The 22650-nt window shown below is 42.4% G+C and overlaps 1 protein-coding gene across 3 annotated transcripts in view; it reads right to left on the reverse strand.

Moving 5' to 3' along the window:
• The window catches only part of LOC126187954 (clavesin-1-like), a 45745-nt gene extending 43119 nt beyond the window's left edge, over positions 1–2626 (reverse strand). For all 3 annotated transcript variants that reach the window (XM_049929333.1, XM_049929332.1, XM_049929330.1), the window contains exon 1: positions 2552–2626. The gene's annotated coding sequence lies outside the window, so the exon portion shown is untranslated. The remainder of the gene's footprint in view (positions 1–2551) is intronic.
• Between the last annotated feature and the right edge of the window lie 20024 nt (positions 2627–22650).

Raw genomic sequence — 22650 nt, forward strand, 5'->3', positions numbered from 1 at the left:
CAAGGTCATAGGTCAACCGATTCCTCAACAGGAAAATACGTCTGATATATTCTATACGACACTGGTGACGGCATGTGCGTCACATGACAGGAATATGTTGTCGACCCACCTAACTTGTACACTTGACGAATGGGTAAAAGATTCTTCTACCTTGCCCGATTTAGGTTTTCATGTGGATGTGATAATTACTCCAAAAAAGTGATGAAAACATAAGAGTTTGTCACATAAACTGCAACAAATGAATGCAACAGTTTCACAGTCGCACAGTTTTCCCTGTGCTCTGTCAAAACATATGTTTTTAACGTTTTCAAATTTTTCCGTTTAGGCGTAGCGTCCCCATACTACGGCTCGGTTACCTCGCATCGGACGGACGGACGGACAGATAATAATTGTCTGAAAATAAAAAATTAAACTTTTCACTCGATGCGTGAATTGAACCAAGGACCTCTCGCTCCACAGCTGCTCACGCTAACCACGGGACCACGGAGCTCCTGAGCGCAGAGTCTCCTTCATGTTGCCTATCTGGCGCATGGACTACTCAGTTTGTATATTTTGCTTAATTTTTTTCGTAGTTCCACACCACTTCTTCCTGTTTTCTCGATTGACCTGTGTTCAGTTTTTCAAGGCCTATGCAGTGTGACAACTTATAACTAAATGTGAGGGGGATGCGATGGGGAGGTTCCCTTGTGAGAAGAAAACATGCCAGTCTGGCATCTACTTTTCCTACTGTTCGTGTTTTGTGGCCATTCTACTTAAGTTTGCTCTCTATAGTTGTATTTCATTCTATTGCAACCGGGTACCTAGAAACGAGGGAGAGGCTCCGTCCCCGCCGCAGCCGCAGTGGTCAACAACCCCACGACGACTACCATAGTCCACTTTACCCGTCCGCCGCCCCACACCGAACCCAGGATTATTGTGCGGTTCGGCCCCCGGTGGAACCCCCCAGGGAACGTCTCACACCAGACGAGTGTAACCCCTATGTTTGCGTGGTAGAGTAATAGTGGTGTACGCGTACGTGGAGAACTTGTTTGCGCAGCAGTCGGTGATATAGTGTAACTGAGGCGGAATAAGGGGAACCAGCCCGCATTCGCCGAGGCAGGTGGTAAACCGCTTAAAAACCATCCACAGACTGGCCGGTTCACCGGACCTCAGCACAAATCCACTGGGCGGATTCGTGCCGGGGACCAGGCGCTCCTTCCCGCCGGACAGCCGAGCGTTAGTCCGCACGGCCATCTGCATAGTTACTCCTTGATGTTTTATGGTAGATACTGTTTACAGCAACTTGTCGTCGATGAGATGTACATAAGTGGATTTCTTTTGTTATTAGCAGTCTCTGACATTTATTGATGTGGGGTCCGACGCTAAAATTGTTTTCCTGGCGTCTTGCCCACGACGATGGACGTCAGACGACTGAGCGGACCGCGGCACAACACCGAAATGGCGGGGACCACGGAAGCAGACCGTAGAGGAAAACAAGTCTACACCAGCGCCATAGATACAGAAATCGCCCTATGTTTTTTAGATCGTAAATAAACGATAATTTTACTGTGTTTTTTAATTTTGATAAGTACCGATTTTAACCTTCACATCCACAGATTTTAATTAAGTATTTTTGGAGATCAAAGTTAATCAAAAAAATCTACTGAATACAATATGTGCAAATGGAATGTAACAAATGTACCAGACGCAACCTGTCGGTAATAGTGTTATAATAAATATAAATGACGTGCATTCTGCCTACAAATTTAATGTGACACAGCATGTGAAAGTTGCTGAATTTGGACGGGTTACTCCTGTAACCGAAATATCAGATACGTTCTGGTATATTTGATGTTGATTAGATAGGATGAAAAAGATTTGTAATCGTGAAATAGTAAATTAGTACCATTATCGTTACAGATCTGAAGATGGTTCTGTATGAACCGAAACCGGTCATATGAATAAAAATTTTCCAATCAAGATGGATTATAAGTAACATTAATGCATACTCAGCCACATTTTTTTAATGACTAGCTAAGCTAGCTTAGAAATGCATGAAGTACACTTTATATTACGTAACGGGAAATCGCGTTGGTTCGTAACATCAGCAGGCAGTAATTTTAGAAGTTGTAACCAACAGCACGTTCGTGTTTCTCGGATATGATGCGGTTATCTCTTGTGATCCCTTACATGTCCCAACATTTTATACGTTTCCTCTAACAGCAATACATCCGCAACAGGAATGCCTTTTACTACTGCAACTTATTTTTGCCGTTTAATAAATTTTAAACTACTGAACCGCAAATAACTGAGAGTGATCTGATATTTAGGTGATCCTTATGACATCCACTATCGCGTGGAGGGCTCGATTTACTTAGTGACTACTTTGAATACAGCCTCGCTAAATGTAGAATCACAGTCAATCAACGGACTGTAACTGTACGATTCAGTCGCGTCTAGCCTAAATATCATATAATACCAAGTTATGCGAGGTTATTATCACTGCATTTCTAACAGCGGTAGTAATAAGTCGAGGTTGAAAACAAAACACTGCTCAAGGCGTTAGACTTACCGCACAAATCGTATTCAGTAGCAGAGCCACCTTCTATCTCCAGCACCGTCGGGAAGAGACTGCCGGCTCTGTCCTTGCAAAAACTGGTACGCTACATTGACGACTGAGGTCGTTAGTAATAGCACCGGTTGAACACGTGTTACTGACGCAACACGCGGCTCTGGCCATTACAGTGTGAGTGGCCATCAAGGCAGGCCGAAATTCGCAACACGTGAGTTTTCCGTTTTTCTTGCTAAAAAAATGCGGTAAGTGAAGCAAAATAATATCAATTCGTGTATTTAATTATGCGGTGGAGGTTCCCTTGCCCCTTAAAAGAAATTAGAAACAAGCGCCTATCCGATCCGTGCGTTTCTTTTCCACGTAATACTTTTCGTTCGATTTCTAAGACACTAAATGACACATGAAATTGATTTTTCTACAATTTCATATGACTGCCTAATGTTGAAGTTAATACTGCAGGGGTTAAGAGGATGTGTTATTTCAGTGATTACCGAATGTAATTTACGATGAAGTTGGCAATATGACATTGCACCGGCTCTCGTCTGCGTGCATGCAATGATTGGGTTAGGTGTCACAAAGTGTTTGTAGCCTCTCCTGAGGCAAACTGGCAGCCAAGTCTTGTGACGGTTGCCTGTATCCTGGATAATGGCGGAGTTCAAGTCCGAGCTGGTTGGACACATGTTCTGTTGCGGACAGGGAGGGGATCCTCCTATCGCCATGAGTACCTCAGCACTACATGGTCGTCTACAGAGACACAGGCTGTCTGTGGGCGAGTGTTGTGGAACTGGAAAACGGTACCACGCCACTGTCGCATGAGAGTTAACACAGAAGGGCGCAGAATGTCCGTGACATTGTGTTGTGACGTCACAGTTCCCTCAACCACTACCAGCTGTGAACTGAAGCCATACCAAATGGCTCCCCATACCATAACGCGAAGAGTACATCGCTGTGCCTCTGCAAGTCTTTCAATGAATGAGACCTATCTCCAGGTCGCCTACACACCCACCGACGGTGGTCACCCGGAGTAGAGGAATTCGCGGCTCATCGCTGAACACTTTGTCTAGCAATCCGTCATGAGTCCGTCTCTCCCAGCCGCGACACCGCTCCAAAAGGCACCATTAGTGCGGACTGTGTTGTTTAAGTCAGCCCACGCGTGGGTCGTTAGTTCTCTAGTCCTGCTGCCGCCAGCCTCCACCCTGTACGACAGGACACTGAATTTTTCTGGGAGATAGTTACTCCTTCTCGGATTGCAGACGCAAATGTGAAGGAGTTACTGTGTGCTTGACGAGCAATACGACGATCCTCACTTCATGGACAGGTGCGGTCTATCGAAACCATGACGAGATATGTGCCTGCCCTGACGTTCGCACGCAGTCCAACGCCAGCCCACTGTCCCAGCCAAATGATCCACAGATCTTAATGTTGCATGATTCAACTAGCCAACAAAATGGAGACCTACGAGAGGACCCTTTCAAACTCCGTTCGATGCTCATAATGCTGTCTCAGTCGATCAGGTGGCGCGTCCTTGACAGTGATAACTCATTATGTGGCGCCGTTCACATCCATTATTACTAGTCTGGTAACTACATGAAATAAAAATAACGCTTATTCGCTCTGATGGTTGTTCTGTCTGTCACAGAGAACTGCGAATATGACTTTTAGATGAACATTTGTCAAAGTGAGTGACGGCGTTTTATTGTTGTCCCAATAAGAAGACATCCTACTCCTACAGTTACATAATGGAAAAGCAGAAAGTCGTTACATATTCAGGACAAGGTTTGACGAAGGTTTCTTTGTCACTTACCAATCGTTATTTACTGAAAGAAGGTAAACTTTCCGTGTCTGATTCAGGTTAAATATCTCCAGTTTAACTATTTCGTAGATTTGGTGAAAAAGGATCTCAGGAATGGTTCGTTTAAGAGTCATATGTACCTAGCAACACCTGAAAAAATTAACCGTGATATTTAATGTCAGAAAACCCATAATTTTTTGATAATTACAACAGCTTTTTGACATTTCGTTTCCCAGTGTTACTTTAAAAACTATTTAAAGAGAACTGAAAATTAATTTCTTCTAATTTGTGTGTGATTAGTTACATACAGATGCATGGTTGTGAGCATCATTCGTATGTGGTGACGATGACGTTGTGACAGTATCAACAGTTATGTATTCTGAACACGCTGGTTGAAAACCATGAAGAAGTTCGTAGCGAGTTTCCAAACTGAAGAATAATTGTAATGACATTATTTCCGTTTCTTTGGTCATTTGGTCTTTTAATACGATGTATACAGCGTTATTCGTACTTGATCTCTAGACAGTTTCTCCAGTTTAATTCATGTTTTTATCTTCATATGGACGACTGGCCACTTCCAAAATACGTAGAAACTTCAAGACCACTGAGTACTTCCAGATCTCGATGACCGGTGCCCAGTGGCCAGCGACTGTAAGAGTCTATTGCCATTCACCCATTTCTTCACGGTACGTGAACGTTGAGTCGAATCGCATTTGTTGCGTTTACGTGACTGTACTGGATCTGTATACAGTTGGTGCAACGTTTCCCTGTTGTGCAATGGCGAGAGAAGGCAGAAGACTGGTGCTGGCATGTAGCCTACTGATATGGAATAGCGATAAGTGCCCGCGATATTAACGTCTCTATCCGAAGGACGGATCATTATAAACTGTGCCACATGCTGTCGTTTCACGACTGTGGAGAGGTTAGGAATGAATTCGTGGCACAGGCAAAAAAACTTGCCACCAGTATCCTTGTGACAGTGCCTGTCCTCCATTTGCCAGCCATATACTGGCAGTGGAAATTTCATCCAGCACCAGGATTCTATGTGGTCCGCTTGAGAGCCACAGGTCTAGAGGGCGTTAACAGCTTCCGCTACAGAGGCGGGTATTAATCAAGAAGAAATGGTGACTGGGACAACACTTGATCATCCATCATGTTGTGGTTTACATTCGTGACAGTCTGAATAAGAGGGCCAAAGTCGAAGCATACAAAACACTGCCCCGAAAAAACACCAACTTCCGGCCTGAGCATTATCCTCCACGCATCTGGGCCGCCAGTGCACTCAACGCCTTGCGTGATTTGAGAAGGGACTAAATAACTGACTGTCGGATCACGTCATATACCTCCACCCTGTTCAGTTTCTGCATATCTTGGTCTCCTGAAGCCACAGATTCATATTGCCTTGTGAGCAGTGGCTCTTGGAGAGGTACCTGAGTGCAGATGTCAAGATCGCTACTTAATTCCTGTCTTGTTTTTAAGTGATTGTCATTAACGAAGAGTGACGGTAGTCGGTGCTACATGTCGGTTAGGCAGCGAGTGTTCCAGCATTCCTTGTATGCACGTTGGACAGTCTGCATTTGTACGCGAACATATACAACAGGTTCGTTCACATTGTGGTTATGGGAAAACATTGCAGTTCCCTTCTGCGATTTTGCCACGTAGTGTCCAAACCAACTTACTGCACTGATTGAACATGGCACATACACACAGTTCACTGCCATGGATTCAGAGACTGAGGATCACAAAAATGCCTGACACCAGTTCTGCATAATCCACAGCTCTCTTTTAGGTGAAAGACTAATGTTGGGTCCTGCGAGGTAAAAACAACGAACAAATAGATCTGAAGAGAACTACCTGATCATATTACATTATGGGTACAGGTATTACTACGTTAAGCAGTGAACAGAGACTTTTTAATTGCTAATTTTTTGTCACAGTGCTAATACCAGATATGATGCTACATTTAGGACAAAGGAACCTACAGACAATGAGTACACTGTGAATTTGTTGGGCCTTAGGAGTTAGTTTTGTGTGGTATGTTTCTCCTGTCACAGCTGATTTCATCCACCTTCTTGGTTCAACATAGCTGGTGATATATCTGCAGTGCCCTCGATACTGATTACACGTCATGCTCAAACTACCAGTTCCTCGCAAGTTGGTGACGATTTGTCAGTTTCTACTGTTGTCTGCAGTTGAACCTGTTCCACTGTATAAATTTGAAACCATTGTTGCTTATTGCTTTACGATACATATGAGGAAAAGCCGGACTCATGTCACTAAAGGTCTCCTAATAACATAATGCTACAAAGCATACCACATGCCCCTCTCCCCCATGTGCCCCTGCTCGTCAGCCAAGCCTGTATCTGAACGGTCGAAAATTGTGTCAACCGTGTTTGCATGACTGACGTCCACAACTTCGTTTAAAGACTGGCTCACCAGCCACAGTGGTAAACTTCATGCGAGGATGTAAAAATCATTTGCCATGGAACAGTGGACCGACTAGATAGCACACTTCTCTGTAAATAATTAAAAACCAACATTTATTCGTAAAACTTAAATAATGAACTAGGAATTCATATCTATTGAAAATGAGTTCTACCTTAAATACTGTCCCACAAAATCTGATGATGCAAAATAAAATCAAGACCTGTTTCACAGCCTGGTTACTCCTGTAACCAGCAGATGCCTGCACTGTAGAAGACGGATGCTGGTGTCACCAGTAAATTCTTGCATTGCAGGAAATGAGCACAGTTTGTTCTTTGTACCACGATTTGTGTGAGGCTATTATTACCACCAACGGATGGTTGCTCTGTAGAAGCTTTGGCAGCTCGTTCTTAGAACTATGAGTAGTTCTCCCTGTTATCAATAGATGGTTATAATGTTACAATAAGCGGTAGTGTAGTAAATCTTTTGTTTTCAACACCTAACTTGTTGGAAAATTGTAAATTATACCCAAGATGCAGAGACAGCAAAAATTTCGTCGATTACACCGATTATCCAGAGCCTAGTTGAGGTTAAGTGCTTGAAAGAACAGCGTAAGCCTTATCAAGTAATGTAATGTCTCAAAATTTCAGAAATGCATCAATAATGTAAAATAAAGTGCAAGTCAATTCGCACTTATACACATATTTACCACATGTATCCAGAATTCTAAAGTATATACTCCAGTGCCTCATTTCCATGCCTAAGTATAGCCGACACTTCAGATGGCATGCTTAAGGATTCTATGTCTAAAAGTAATTAGATGAGGGGCAAAGGGAAGCATTGGATTAGAAGAGCATTTTGCTGTATGCATCTTATTGTTGACACTCGCAAATAACGCAACATGTATAACCTTGTGAAGATAGGCACTAAGTGCCCGGAATCGGTAAGGAAATTAAATTTCTATCATTCATCTGATTGCTTAGTATTTCGTCGTAGAAAGGAGCGAGCTAAGATTGTAGCATATTGCCGATATTATTCAGTCTGTACATTGAGCGAGCAGAAAAGGAAACGAAAGAAAAACTTGGAGCGGAAATTAAAGTTCAGGGAGAAGAAATAAAAACTCTGAGGTTTGTTGATGACATTGTAATTCAGTTAGAGACAGCAAAGGACTTGTAAGAGCTGTTGAACGGAATGGTCAGTGTCTTGAAAGTAGAATATAAGATAAATATGAACAAAAGCAAAACGAAAAAAATGGACTCTAGTAGAACTAAATCAGCCGATACTGAGGGATTTAGATTAGGGAATGATACACTGTAAGTAGCAGCTGAGTTTTGTAACTTGGGCAGAAAATAAGTGATTATTACCAAACAAGAGAGGATGTAAGATATAGACTGGCAATGGTAAGGAAAATGTTTCTCAAGAAATTTCAACATCGAATATGGATTTAAGCGGAACGAAGTCTTTTCTGAAAGTGCGTGTGTGGAGTGTGGCTATGTATGGAATTCAAGCATGGACAATAAACAATTAAAACAACAAGAGAATAGAAACGTGAAATATGGCACTGTAGATGAATGCTGAAGATTGGGTGGTCAGAACACGTAACAAATGAGAAGATATTGACCAAAATTTGGGAGGAAAGAAGAAGGGATCGGTTTGTAGGATACAATCTGAGATATCACAGGATCACCAATTTATTATTGGAGGGAATTAGGGGGAAGAGGGAAGAGCAGACATTGTAGAGAGAGAGACGAACAGGAGAATATACTAACCGGATTCATAAGGATGTAAGTTTCTGTAGTTATTCGTAGATGAAGAGGCTTGTGCTAGGTAGAGTAGCAAGGAGAGCTGCATTAAACCAGTCTGAACTGAAGACGGCCGGCCGCGGTGGTCTAGCGGTTCTGGCGCTGCAGTCCGGAACCGCGGGACTGCTACGGTCGCAGGTTCGAATCCTGCCTCGGGCAGGGGTGTGTGTGATGTCCTTAGGTTAGTTAGGTTTAAGTAGTTCTAAGTTCTAGGGGACTTATGACCTAAGATGTTGAGTCCCATAGTGCTCAGAGCCATTTGAACCATTTTTTGAGCGATGAAACATGTCCTAGAGGAAACGTATTACCTACTACATCGATACTGGAGTATTGCCATGTGTACACTATTCCCTGCCCTCTTTCTATATCACTTGAAGATCTATTTTCTTCATTAATTAATAGTAATGAAAGGGAAAACTCAACAGATTATCTCTCAACAACGTATCATATCCAGCCCCCTATATTTTCTACTCATCGGGCAATTGAGGTCATGACCGCCCACCATCTGCAGAAGTGCAGAGTGCCATTGTGGGTAATAAGGTACAGACCTCCATACCCCATACTGCTTGCATCTGCTTCTCGAAACGATTCGTAGTCAACACCAACTTTTGCATTCAGCTGCCTCTAATCATTACCACGCGATTTATTGTGTTGAATACACTCCTGGAAATTGAAATAAGAACACCGTGAATTCATTGTCCCAGGAAGGGGAAACTTTATTGACACATTCCTGGGGTCAGATACATCACATGATCACACTGACAGAACCACAGGCACATAGACACAGGCAACAGAGCATGCACAATGTCGGCACTAGTACAGTGTATATCCACCTTCCGCAGCAATGCAGGCTGCTATTCTCCCATGGAGACGATCGTAGAGATGCTGGATGTAGTCCTGTGGAACGGCTTGCCATGCCATTTCCACCTGGCGCCTCAGTTGGACCAGCGTTCGTGCTGGACGTGCAGACCGCGTGAGACGACGCTTCATCCAGTCCCAAACATGCTCAATGGGGGACAGATCCGGAGATCTTGCTGGCCAGGGTAGTTGACTTACACCTTCTAGAGCACGTTGGGTGGCACGGGATGCAAGCGGACGTGCATTGTCCTGTTGGAACAGCAAGTTCCCTTGACGGTCTAGGAATGGTAGAACGATGGGTTCGATGACGGTTTGGATGTACCGTGCACTATTCAGTGTCCCCTCGACGATCACCAGTGGTGTACGGCCAGTGTAGGAGATCGCTCCCCACACCATGATGCCGGGTGTTGGCCCTGTGTGCCTCGGTCGTATGCAGTCCTGATTGTGGTGCTCACCTGCACGGCGCCAAACACGCATACGACCATCATTGGCACCAAGGCAGAAGCGACTCTCATCGCTGAAGACGACACGTCTCCATTCGTCCCTCCATTCACGCCTGTCGCGACACCACTGGAGGCGGGCTGCACGATGTTGGGGCGTGAGCGGAAGACGGCCTAACGGTGTGCGGGACCGTAGCCCAGCTTCATGGAGACGGTTGCGAATGGTCCTCGCCGATACCCCAGGAGCAACAGTGTCCCTAATTTGCTGGGAAGTGGCGGTGCGGTCCCCTACGGCACTGCGTAGGATCCTACGGTCTTGGCGTGCATCCGTGCGTCGCTGCGGTCCGGTCCCAGGTCGACGGGCACGTGCACCTTCCGCCGACCACTGGCGACAACATCGATGTACTGTGGAGACCTCACGCCCCACGTGTTGAGCAATTCGGCGGTACGTCCACCCGGCCTCCCGCATGCCCACTATACGCCCTCGCTCAAAGTCCGTCAACTGCACATACGGTTCACGTCCACGCTGTCGCGGCATGCTACCAGTGTTAAAGACTGCGATGGAGCTCCGTATGCCACGGCAAACTGGCTGACACTGACGGCGGCGGTACACAAATGCTGCGCAGCTAGCGCCATTCGACGTCGAACACCGCGGTTCCTGGTGTGTCCGCTGTGCCGTGCGTGTGATCATTGCTTGTACAGCCCTCTCGCAGTGTCCGGAACAAGTATGGTGGGTCTGACACACCGGTGTCAATGTGATCTTTTTTCCATTTCCAGGAGTGTATTTAAGAGCAATGTCACCTCAAAACTACTTTGCTTATACTATACCGCCGCAAAAGAAACTAGTACACCTGCGAGCACACGTCGATTTTGATCTGATTATGGCATATGCCACCTGGAGCTTAATATATGTACTGATAATGGTTTCAATGTCTTCCGGAAACAGATACCATAGAGGCATAATTAGCCATGCATTAGCTGCGTCTGCCCTTTATTAGGGAATCCTCAGAGTGAGAAGGCTCGGTGTGAAGCAAGAGGCATGCCGCGTAGACTCACTCTTGCTTCCTACATCAAAATGAGCGAGTCTGGAAGAGCCAAATTATGGCCTTTCTAATGGCGGGATGGTCTTTTCGTGGAACTGTCACACAAGTTCGACGTGTTGTGTCAGTTGTGCAACGATGCCGTTATCAGTAGCCATGCCAGAATTCTCACACCCGTAGACGAGTTTCTGGAATTCTATGGAGCAGAGACGCCCCCCAGGATCGTCGTATTGTAAGGACAGCAGTAGCAGATCGTAAAGCTACCACAGCACAGATACGGGGCTTATGACGCCCGTCGTGTCTACACGAACTGCTGTAAACCAGTCATTAGCAGTGGGTCTACGGTGACGCACACCTCTAGCCTGTCATCAACTCACGCTACAGCATCGACGTGCTCGCCCTGACTTAAGACGTTAGAGGATAACTTTGACGATGGAATGCCGTGGTCTTTAGCTATAACCAGATCGTGCTTGCACGCAAGGGACGGTCGTTTGTGCGGACGAAGTAGAGCTGGTGAGCAATGTCTCGTAGAGTTTATTCGTCCAAGACATACTGGCCCCACCAAAACCTTACGGCATGAGTTGTGATAAGTTACAACCCTCGATCTCCTTAGATGCTTGTGGAGGGACTGACCGGCGCTCGGTACGTGCAGAACGCTGTTAGAGCCGTTCTTTTGCCGTTATTTCAACGGGAAGGTGATATGTTCTTCCAAGGGGATAACGCCTGCCCACACACAGTCCATGAAAGTCAACGTGCTCTGCAAGACTCGTCATCGAACAACTCCTACACAACTACGTAAACAGTTCAAGTAGGGGTGACATAATGTACCACAATACTGGAATGAGATTTTTCACTCTGCAGCGGAGTGTGCGCTGATATGAAACTTCCTGGCAGATCGAAACTGTGTGCCGGACCGAGACTCGAACTCGGAACCTTTGCCTTTCGCAGGCAAGTGCTCCACCAACTGAGCTACCCAAGTTCTCCTGCTTCTGTAAAGTTTGGAAAGTGGGAGACGATGTTCTGGCTGGCAGAAGTGAAGCTTTGAGGACAGGCCGTGAGTCGTGCTTGGGTAGCTCAGTTGCTAGAGCACTTGCCCGCGAAAGTCAAAAGGTCCCGAGTTCGAGTCACGGTCCGGCACACAGTTTTAATCTGCCAGGAAGTTTTATCTCAGCGCACACTCCGCTGCAGAGTGAAAATTTCGTTCTGGAAACATCCCCGAGGCTGTGGCTAAGTCATGTCTCCGCAATATCCTTTCTTTCAGGAGTGCTAGTTCTGCAAGGTTCGCAGGAGAGCTTCTGTAAAGTTTGGATGGTAGGAGACGAGGTACTAGCAGAAATGAAGCTGTGAGGACGGGGCATGAGTCGTGTTTGGGTAGCTCAGTTGGTAGAGCACTTGCCCGCGTAAGGCAAAGGTCCCGAGTTCGAGTCACCGTCCAGCACACAGTTGTAATCTGCCAGGTCTGCATTAGCCATCTGTATGATCGACTGGGTGTCAGAGTCAGCGCGTGCCCATGGAGGCTACACCTGATACTAATATCGGTGTTTCAGTACGGGTCGATACCTGGTACCTCAGAACCGCTTCTGCTAATAATCTGTAAATGTAGTCATTTCATGTACTTCTTATGCACTGTTGCAGCAATAATTCTTGAGTTAATTGGAGAAATCTAAAACGAGTACTATTTTTTCTGGCAGTGTATTTCAAAAGCTGCAGGCACCTAATAACAGTGGCAGTTTCAGATACGATAACTTAAGTTTGGGTTTACTCTACCTAGTCTTGTGAGATTTAGCCTTCCTGGGTCACCTCTCGCTTACTTTTAACAATTTCGTCACCCTGCGCGCTTAAAAGAACACCTTGTACAATACTCTGGCATACAACAAGTGTAAGACGTGTATATATCTATTGTCTATTGTCAAACCACAATTTACGAAAGATGTTTATATTTTATTAATAGGATTAAGTAGGAATAATTAATGTTAGTCATTTTAAAAATAATTGTAGTAGCAGGGAATGTCTGAACCAAAGTATTGTTAGCGGGAGAGACCGCACATTGACATAATTTTGAAAAGGGAGGGAGAGACCGCGTATGGATACATTTTAAGAAAAGAACGTGAAAGACCGCGCATTGGTACATTTTGTAATGGTTGCAGTGATTGTCTGCACCAGAAAGCATTGTTGGCGGGATAGACCGCACTTTAGCGTTCGTAGGAAGTCAGTAGTAAGCGAAATGTGAAGCGAGTCGGTATCAGGTCTGAAGCGAGAGGTTGAGAGGAGCGGTGTGCCTGCCAGCCACCAGCTATGATTTACAAGAGATTATAAATGGACGTACAGAGACATCAGCTATCTATTATCAAAAGAGGAACTAATATTATTGAATTATTATTATTATTATTATTGACTTTTTTTTCTCAGACTTAAGTCTGGTTAAAAATGGAACGTGACGCGGACCTCGGTCAAGCGTGACTTCCTTGTAACTGTATGGTATATGTTATATTGCATTTAGGAACTTTCGGGTAATTGAACAAGTATCAATAATTACAGATTTTTGTAATTGTATATATATGTTTGGATGTAGCTGTATTGCATTGATGTACTGGTGAATATTGTGAGGTATGACTCCTGTAGTTGATAGTATAATTGGGATAATGTCGACTTTATCCTGATGCCACATGTCCTTGACTTCCTCAGCCAGTTGGATGTATTTTTCAATTTTTTCCCCTGTTTTCTTCTGTATATTTGTTGTGTTGGGTATGGATATTTCAATTAGTTGTGTTAATTTCTTCTTTTTATTGGTGAGTATGATGTCAGGTTTGTTATGTGGTGTTGTTTTATCTGTTATAATCGTTCTGTTCCAGTATAATTTGTATTCATCATTCTCCAGTACATTTTGTGGTGTGTACTTGTATGTGGGAACGTGTTGTTTTATTAGTTTATGTTTTATGGCAAGTTGTTGATGTATTATTTTTGCTACATTGTCATGTCTTCTGGGGTATTCTGTATTTGCTAGTATTGTACATCCGCTTGTGATGTGATCTACTGTTTCTATTTGTTGTTTGCAAAGTCTGCATTTATCTGTTGTGGTGTTGGGATCTTTAATAATATGCTTGCTGTAATATCTGGTGTTTATTGTTTGATCCTGTATTGCGATCATGAATCCTTCCGTCTCACTGTATATATTGCCTTTCCTTAGCCATGTGTTGGATGCGTCTTGATCGATGTGTGGCTGTGTCAGATGATACGGGTGCTTGCCGTGTAGTGTTTTCTTCTTCCAATTTACTTTCTTTGTATCTGTTGATATTATGTGATCTAAAGGGTTGTAGAAGTGGTTATGAAATTGCAATGGTGTAGCTGATGTATTTATATGAGTGATTGCTTTGTGTATTTTGCTAGTTTCTGCTCGTTCTAGAAAGAATTTTCTTAAATTGTCTACCTGTCCATAATGTAGGTTTTTTATATCTATAAATCCCCTTCCACCTTCCTTTCTGCTTAATGTGAATCTTTCTGTTGCTGAATGTATGTGATGTATTCTATATTTGTGGCATTGTGATCGTGTAAGTGTATTGAGTGCTTCTAGGTCTGTGTCACTCCATTTCACTACTCCAAATGAGTAGGTCAATACTGGTATAGCATAAGTATTTATAGCTTTTGTCTTGTTTCTTGCTGTCAATTCTGTTTTCAGTATTTTTGTTAGTCTTTGTCTATATTTTTCTTTTAGTTCTTCTTTAATATTTGTATTATCTATTCCTATTTTTTGTCTGTATCCTAGGTATTTATAGGCATCTGTTTTTTCCATCGCTTCTATGCAGTCGCTGTGGTTATCCAATATGTAATCTTCTTGTTTAGTGTGTTTGCCCTTGACTATGCTATTTTTCTTACATTTGTCTGTTCCGAAAGCCATATTTATATCATTGCTGAATACTTCTGTTATCTTTAGTAATTGGTTGAGTTGTTGATTTGTTGCTGCCAGTAGTTTTAGATCATCCATGTATAGCAAATGTGTGATTTTGTGTGGATATGTTCCAGTAATATTGTATATTATTATTATTATTATTATTATTATTATTATTATTATTATTATTATTATTATTTTGAGTAACTCAAGACTACTGAAGGTATGTTTGGGCAATGCTAGTTGTAAGATTATTGTAAAAAGTAAGTCTCATTGGAATGTTTGTAAAATCATTTCATTACCATCAGTAAATATTTGAAGAATTATTTTCAGAATATAATTAATTTTTTCCAGCAATATTGCATTACTGATTATAATCCATCCCAAAAACCATCAACGTAAAACTTTGCAAAACTTTATTGTTGCCAACAAAAAGTTTAACTATGAATTACGTAACTTCAGTCAAATTAATTAAAGAATAACGTCAGCTTTGGTAATAAATACAGCCACTTATTATGACAGCCCACCAGCGGCTAATAGAGTATAGTAAAACAGAGTAAGTATATTCATGTCGCAGTTCGATGAAGAAGTCAGACGGCGGTCCAGTAACAGTAAAAAAGGTAAGGAACAGTATTGGGTTATTGCAGGTAATGACTGAGGGCCACGACGACGACACATTCTACGTTTCGTCGAAATAATCAGCAAATCACTTTTAATAAGCAGCATTTAAATTTGTATGCGAAGACTGTACTTATTATTACTGAGAAAGAGAATTAATTTCAAAGGGAATATTTCATGTGTTATTATTAAGCAAGAGATAGAAATCCTAAGGGAGGGTTTCTTGGGTTACTGTAGAAGGGAAGGTTGAGTAACAAAAGAGATATAGAGGAAACGGGAAGGTTTCACAAGCATAGCGTCCTTTTGATCCTGTATGTGTAGATACATTAAGTACCTCAATATGTCAGACACGTCATTGGTTTCTCGTATCCTCAGCTTGCTGTACATTATAGATAAATTGAGTAATTACGCTCTGATCGCCAAAAGACTCGAAGTCACGCAACAGTACTGTCTACCACTTAGGGAACAGTTGGCATCACTGCAGTGAACTTTGCTCGTGCAAGTCAGCAAAAAGCTGTTACGTATCAGCAGAAGCCGTGATAGTTCTAGCGCCAGTAACAATACGATGGATTTTCAGTTGAATTACTCTTTAATCACATACGTACCTGAGTGCAAACAAGTAACCACTGTAACTCCTGCAGATACCGCTTCAGTGATCAGTTGTACACTAGCGCTGGTACATATTAAGTGGTTAAAGGATCACCTGTATTTAGCTACCTTGTGAATAAGGTAGTCCCTTCTAAAAGTGATTTATAATCATAAGATAAAAAAGAAAACACACACAAAGCCATTTACGACGTCATATGAATATTTTACTCACTTTTTGGGAAGGTCCTACGTACGAAATTAATGCTGGTAACTCAGTCATCCATGACCGTCGCTGCACGGCGAAATCCTCAATTCACTTCAATGAGAGCCAGTGCTCTATTGGAAGTACGTCCAGAAAACAATTCTGATGACAGCGTTGCTAGTCGTCTCAACACTACTTTCACTCCTCTATCAAGTAAGACGTGTTTAGGAAAAGGAAAGAGCACGAAAAAAAGTTTTGTGGTAAGATCTTATGGGACCAAACTGCTTAGGTCATCGGTCCCTAAGCTTACACACTACTTAATCTAACTTAAACTAACTTACGCTATGGACAACACACACACCCACGCCCGAGAGAGGACTCGAACTTCCGAAGGGGGGGAGCCGCGCGGACCGTGACAAGACGCCTGAGACCGCGCGGCGGAAAAAGGCTTCAAAAAAATGGCTCTGAGCACTATGGGACTCAACATCTTAGGTCATAAGTCCCCTAGAACTTAGAACTACTTAAACCTAACTAACCTAAGGACATCACACACACCCATGCCCGAGGCAGGATTCGAACCTGCGACCGTAGGAGTCCCGCGGTTCCGGACTGCAGCGCCAGAACCGCTAGACCACCGCGGCCGGCGGCGGAAAAAGCAACACATCTCAAGGAAAACTACAAATTAATACTGTCTGATGGGTGCGCCGAGGTATCATTACACCATTCAGTCTGATTATAAAGTATGCCAGTTGAAGGTCGACCTCAGTGAACAGGTAATTCAGGAGGTTTTTTTTTTTTTTTTCAAAAATCGATAGATGTTCAGTTGTTCCAGTTTTAGATTGTTGCCACACCTGACCTTAAAAACGTTACTCGCTGTTACGGGGTGTTGGAAACTACGAGTTTTAGCAAAAATCGGTTTTAGCTCTCAGCCAGTTAAAACAAAAGTCAATAAACGAAAACTATGCTTTTCTTTTGAGAGAACTTAAGTGAGAATAACAATGCAGAATGTCTTTGTCAGGAAGTATTTTTATGGAGTGCATCCATTTATGGAAGTGAAGCTTTCGAAATGCGGTGCTACAGAACAATGTTGAAGATTAGATGGGTAGATCACATAAATAACAAGGAGCTACTGAATAGACTTGGAGAAGAGCAATTTGTGGCACAACTTGACTAGAAGAAGGGATCGGTTGGTAGGACACATTCTGAGGTATCAAGGGATCACCAATCTAGTATTGGAGGAAAACGTGGAAGGTAAAAATCGTAGTGGGAGACTAAGAGATGAATACACCGAAAAGATTCAGAAGGATGTAGATTGCATTAGGTAGTCGGAGATGAAGAAACTTGCACAGGATAGAGTAGCATGGAGAGCTGCAGCAAACAAGTCTCTGGACTAAAGACCACAACAACACATTGCCATTGTTAGTGATCGTGCGAGAGCGTTCTCTGCAAAAAACAAAAGAAATCCGCTCGAGCACCAACCACAGAAACAAATTAGTGATTTATGCAACACGAACTTCTGATTATTACTCCCTTCATGGAGGAACACCAAGAAGCCATTCGGAAGAATACTATTTCGACAAAATATAGCCTAAGGAAAACAGATGGTCGCACAGTGTTTATATGTGCCGGAACATTTCAAGCATATCAGGGATGACCAAAGACAAAATCTCAAGACGCACAAGAGCTGGAGAAAAAGTATCAATTAATGAAAAACCATAAGTTGAATCAAATTCATCCAAAAACAGTTCTCTGCAATAATGAAGGAGGAAAATCCAAGTGTGGTTAAGGTACTTTTAGACATACAACAGAATCAGCGAATACTAAAGCTCTTCGTGGGTGAAGTATTCCACTGAAGACAGTTTTTGCTGTAGAGTTTGTGCATTATGATTTATCCTCAAGCATAGGCAATAGAAGAGATTGCTTTTTATGCTAGGCTTGAAACAGAAAGACCGAAAGGATGCAGCCAAGTAGCCTCTCCTCTATCGAATTTTCTCAGAAACCTTGACGCGTCCCAGCCAGAAGACGGTCCAGATGCAGTTCATTTCTAGTCTGACTCATCTGCCAGTCAACATAAAAATACAGTTGTGAAGTTCACGCTAATGACCATCATGGAAGGGAGCAGAAAATTTAATAAGTCGGTATATATGTCCAAGAATAACCAACGAAAGGATAACGTCCTAAGAGTGGAACAGTGTAATGTCAGATGCTTGAACGTGGCATTGAAGCTAGAAAATCTGAAAAGGGAAATGCAGAGGCTCAACCTAGATATAGTAGGGATCAGTGAAGTGAAATGGAAAGAAGGCTAGACTTTCTGGTCAAGTGAGTACAGGGTAATATCAACAGCGGCAGCAAATGGTATAACGGGACTAGAACATGTTATGAATAGGAAGCTAGGAAAGAGAGTGTGTTACTGTGAGCAGCTCAGTGATAGGGTTGTTCTCATCAGAATCGATAGTAAATCAACACCGACAACTATAGTTCAGGTATACACGCCGACGTCGGAAGCTTTGAATGAAGAGAGAGAGAAAATATATGATGATATTGAAAGGGTAATACAGCATGTAAGGTGAGATGATAATCTAACAGTCCTGGGGGACTGGAATGAGGTTGCAGCAGAAGGAGCACAAGAAATGGAGGCAGTGTGTTGGCTTGGGACAAGAGATTAGAGAGGGGAAAGTCTAATTGAGTTCTGTAATACATTTGAGATGTATTAGCGTATACTCTGTTCAAGAATCTGAAGAGGAGGAGGTATGCTTCAAAAAGGCCGGACGATACGGGAAGATTTCAGTTAGATTACATCTTGGACAGACAGGAATTCCGAACTCAGGTACTCGATTGTAAGGCGTACCCAGGAGTAGATATAGCTCAGATGACAACGTAGTAGTGATGAAGAAAAGGCTGAAATTTAAGAGCTTAGTCAGAAAAAATCAATACGCAAGGAAGTGGGATATGGAAGTACCAAGGAATGACGAGATACGCCTGAAGGTCTCTAAAGCTATAGATAGAGCAATAAGGAAAAGCTCAGTAGGCAGTACAGTTGAAGAGGAATGGACATCTCTAAAAAGAAACTGGAAAAAAACGTAGGTACAAAGAAGGTATCAGCGAAGAAGGCATGGGTAACAGAACAAATACTTAAGTTGATCGGTTGAAGAAGGAAGTACAAAATTGTTCAGCGAAATAAGGAATACAGAAACACAAATCACTCAGGAAGGAAATAAGTAGGAAGTGCCGGGAAGCTAAGACGAAACTGATACATGAAAAATGTGAAGAAATTGAAAAATAAATCATTCCTGAACAGACTGACTCAACATGTAGGAAAGTCAAAACAGTCTTCGGTGAAATTAAAATCAAGGGTGGTAAATTTAAGGGTGCAACGGGAGTTCCACTGCTAAATGCGGAGGAGAGAGCGGATAGATGGAAAGTGTACACTGAAGGCCTTTGAGACGAAGAAGATTTGTCTGATGTGATAGAAGAAGAAAGAAGAGTCGATTTAGAAGAGATAGGTGATCCAGTACTAGAATCAGAATTTAAGAGAGCAAATTAGGCAGAAGGGAAAGATAACATTCCATCAGAATTTTTAAAATCTTTGGGGGAAGTGGCAACAAAATGGCTCTTCACGTAAGTGTGTAGAATGTATAAACGTGGCGAAAAAAACATCATCCACTGAATTCCGAAGACAGCAAGAAATGGCAACTGCGAGAATTGTCGCACTATCAGCTTCACAGCTTCTGTCTCCAAGTTATTGACAAGAATAATATATAGAAGATGGAAAAGAAAATGGACTGTGTGTTAGATGACGATCAGTTTGGCTTCAGGGAAGTTAAAGGCACAAGAGAGGCAATTCTGCCGTTGCGATTCATAATGGAAGCAAGACTAAAGAAAATCCAAGTCACGTTCTTAGGATCTGTCGACCGACAAAAAGCGTTCGACAACGTAAAATGGCGCAAGATGATGATCGAAATTCGGATAAAATTATTGGTAAGCTATATGGAGATACGGGTAATATACAGCATGTACAAAATCCAAGACGGAATAGTAAAACTGAACGATCAAGAACGATGTGTTCGGATTAAAAAAGGTGTAAGACAGGTTTGTAGTCTTTCTCCCCTACTGCTCAATCTGTACATCGAAGAAGCAATGATAGAAATAAAAGAAAGGTTCAGGAGGGTGATTAAAATTCAAGGTGAAAGGATATCAATGATATTATTCGCTGATGACATTGCTATCCTGAGCGTAAGTGAAGAAGAATTACACGATATGCTGGATGGAATGAATATTCTAATGATTAGAGAATACATATTGAGATAAAATCGAAGAAAAACGCAAGTAATGAGAACTACCATAAATGAGAACAGCAAAAACTTATCAGCATTGAGGGTCACGAAGTACATAAAGTTAAGGAATTATGCTGGCTAAGCAGCAAAATAACCAATGACGGACGGAGCAAGGAGGATATCAAAAATAGGTTAGCACTGGTAAGAACGGCATTTCTGTCCATGAGAAGTCTACTGGTATCAAACATACGTATGAATTTCAAGAAGAAATTTCTGAGATAGTACGTCGGAGTACAGCATTGTATGGACTTTGTAAAAATGTGACAGAAGAGAATAGAAGCATTTGATATCTGGTGCTACAAGCGAATGTTGACTGGTGGACTGATTAGGTGAGGAATGAGGAAGTTCTGCGCAGAATCGAAGAGGAAATGAAAATGTGGAAAACACTGAGAAAGAGAAGGGACAAGATGATAAAACGTCTATTAAGACAGCAGAGAGTGAAATTCATGTTACTCGATGGATCTGTAGAGGAAGACAGAGATTGAAATACATCCAGCAAATAATCGAGGACGTAGGTTGCAAGTGGTACTCTGAGATGAAGAGGTTGGCGCAGGAGAGGAATTCGTGGCTGGCCACATCCAACCAGTCAGAAGACTGATGACTAAAAATAAATTATTTTACGATTCGTGCCATAGGTATCATCGTGACAAAGTGTTTGGTGAGTGGACAGAAACTAGAGGGAGAAGTAAGATGTTTTTTCACCGACTGAATACTGAAAAGCGCCGGAACAACAAAACACTGTGAATATAGTAGTTAAAGATTTGGATGCAACGGATCTCAACCCCAATCCTCTAAAACGCTACGATCTAAGATAACTTTCAAAATAACTGCTCAGTGAGTGATGACTAATGAAAAGATTAAGAGTGAATTGTTGTCAGAATCGAGTCCTGTAGAGGCTGAGGTGTGGAAATCCAAGAAACAGAGCCAGAAAGTGAGGAAAACAGTCACCTTGGAAAAAAGGAATATGAGCAACAAGGAAAAGAAAAAGTGTCCTAAAACTTATGAAGTACTGTAATGTACCAGAAGAAGTGGAGAAGTTTTATAAGAACGTCATTGAAAGTGCTGAGTAGATTTCTAGTTTAGTATTGTCGTAGCCAGTATTTTACATTTTAGTAGCATTTGTTGCTATTTTACATTTCTGCTTATCAAAAATTTATTGAACAGGATGACGCTAAAGTTTTATACATGCTGAGAGACAGACCGAGACTCGAAGTCGCGACTTTTGTCGTTCGCGGGTATGTGCTCTACAGAGCATCTCAATTTTTTACTTCTTATTTCCTTTTCTGTGCTTTCAGACTGACTTGAAGTCATGTTATTCAGACGATTATAGTCACAATCATCACGTAATATGAGCTGAAAATTGAGAAAAAATTATTAACAACAAAGCAGGAGAAAAAGATTCTGAGTAACAATTTTTTTTATTTTTTGTGTATGAGAAAGAAAATTGAACAAAACGCGGCTTCACGTAACTGGCTACCAGAAATTGGGAGGAATCAAAGAAGACTGGGGACCTTAACTAATATCCTGTCGATTAAAAACAATAAAAAACATATTTGCAAAAATCGCTTGATAGCGTGGGAACTGCACACACTTACAAAGGACAGTCTCCATATACTGATGAAAGACGCGGGGATCAATGTCGTCCCCCCTCCTTCAACAAACTACTGAACGTGGATCGTATTCGTAACCATCTGAAGGAAAAACGATACCTCCGAAGGACGAAGAAATTCATCTGAAAAAGCAGATTCAGGCCGTCGTTAAAGAAAGCGATCTTTGGAGGAATACAGAGCCAATGATCTGTCTACAAATATACTTGCAGCCTGTGAAGTAACGTATCAGTTTGATGAAAGTCGTCATATTAACCAGGCGGCGAAGGCCTACGCGAAAAAGACGGTCGCCAGTCGATATGAAAGATTAATGACCCTATACCACGACGAAGCAATCTCCGTCGGTAATATACGGAGACTAAGATAAAACCAAACAGTTTACAAAGATATTGACGGGGAAGCTATTTCAACAGGGGAGAGGCAAAATGGTTAACCTCAACGGGATAATAGGTCTCCGGTAGTGAGGTATGTCTTTGAAAGGGTGTCAGCAACTGACAGTTATGAAATA

The sequence above is a fragment of the Schistocerca cancellata genome, chromosome 5, assembly GCF_023864275.1.
Source record: "Schistocerca cancellata isolate TAMUIC-IGC-003103 chromosome 5, iqSchCanc2.1, whole genome shotgun sequence".
Lineage (NCBI taxonomy): Eukaryota > Metazoa > Arthropoda > Insecta > Orthoptera > Acrididae > Schistocerca > Schistocerca cancellata.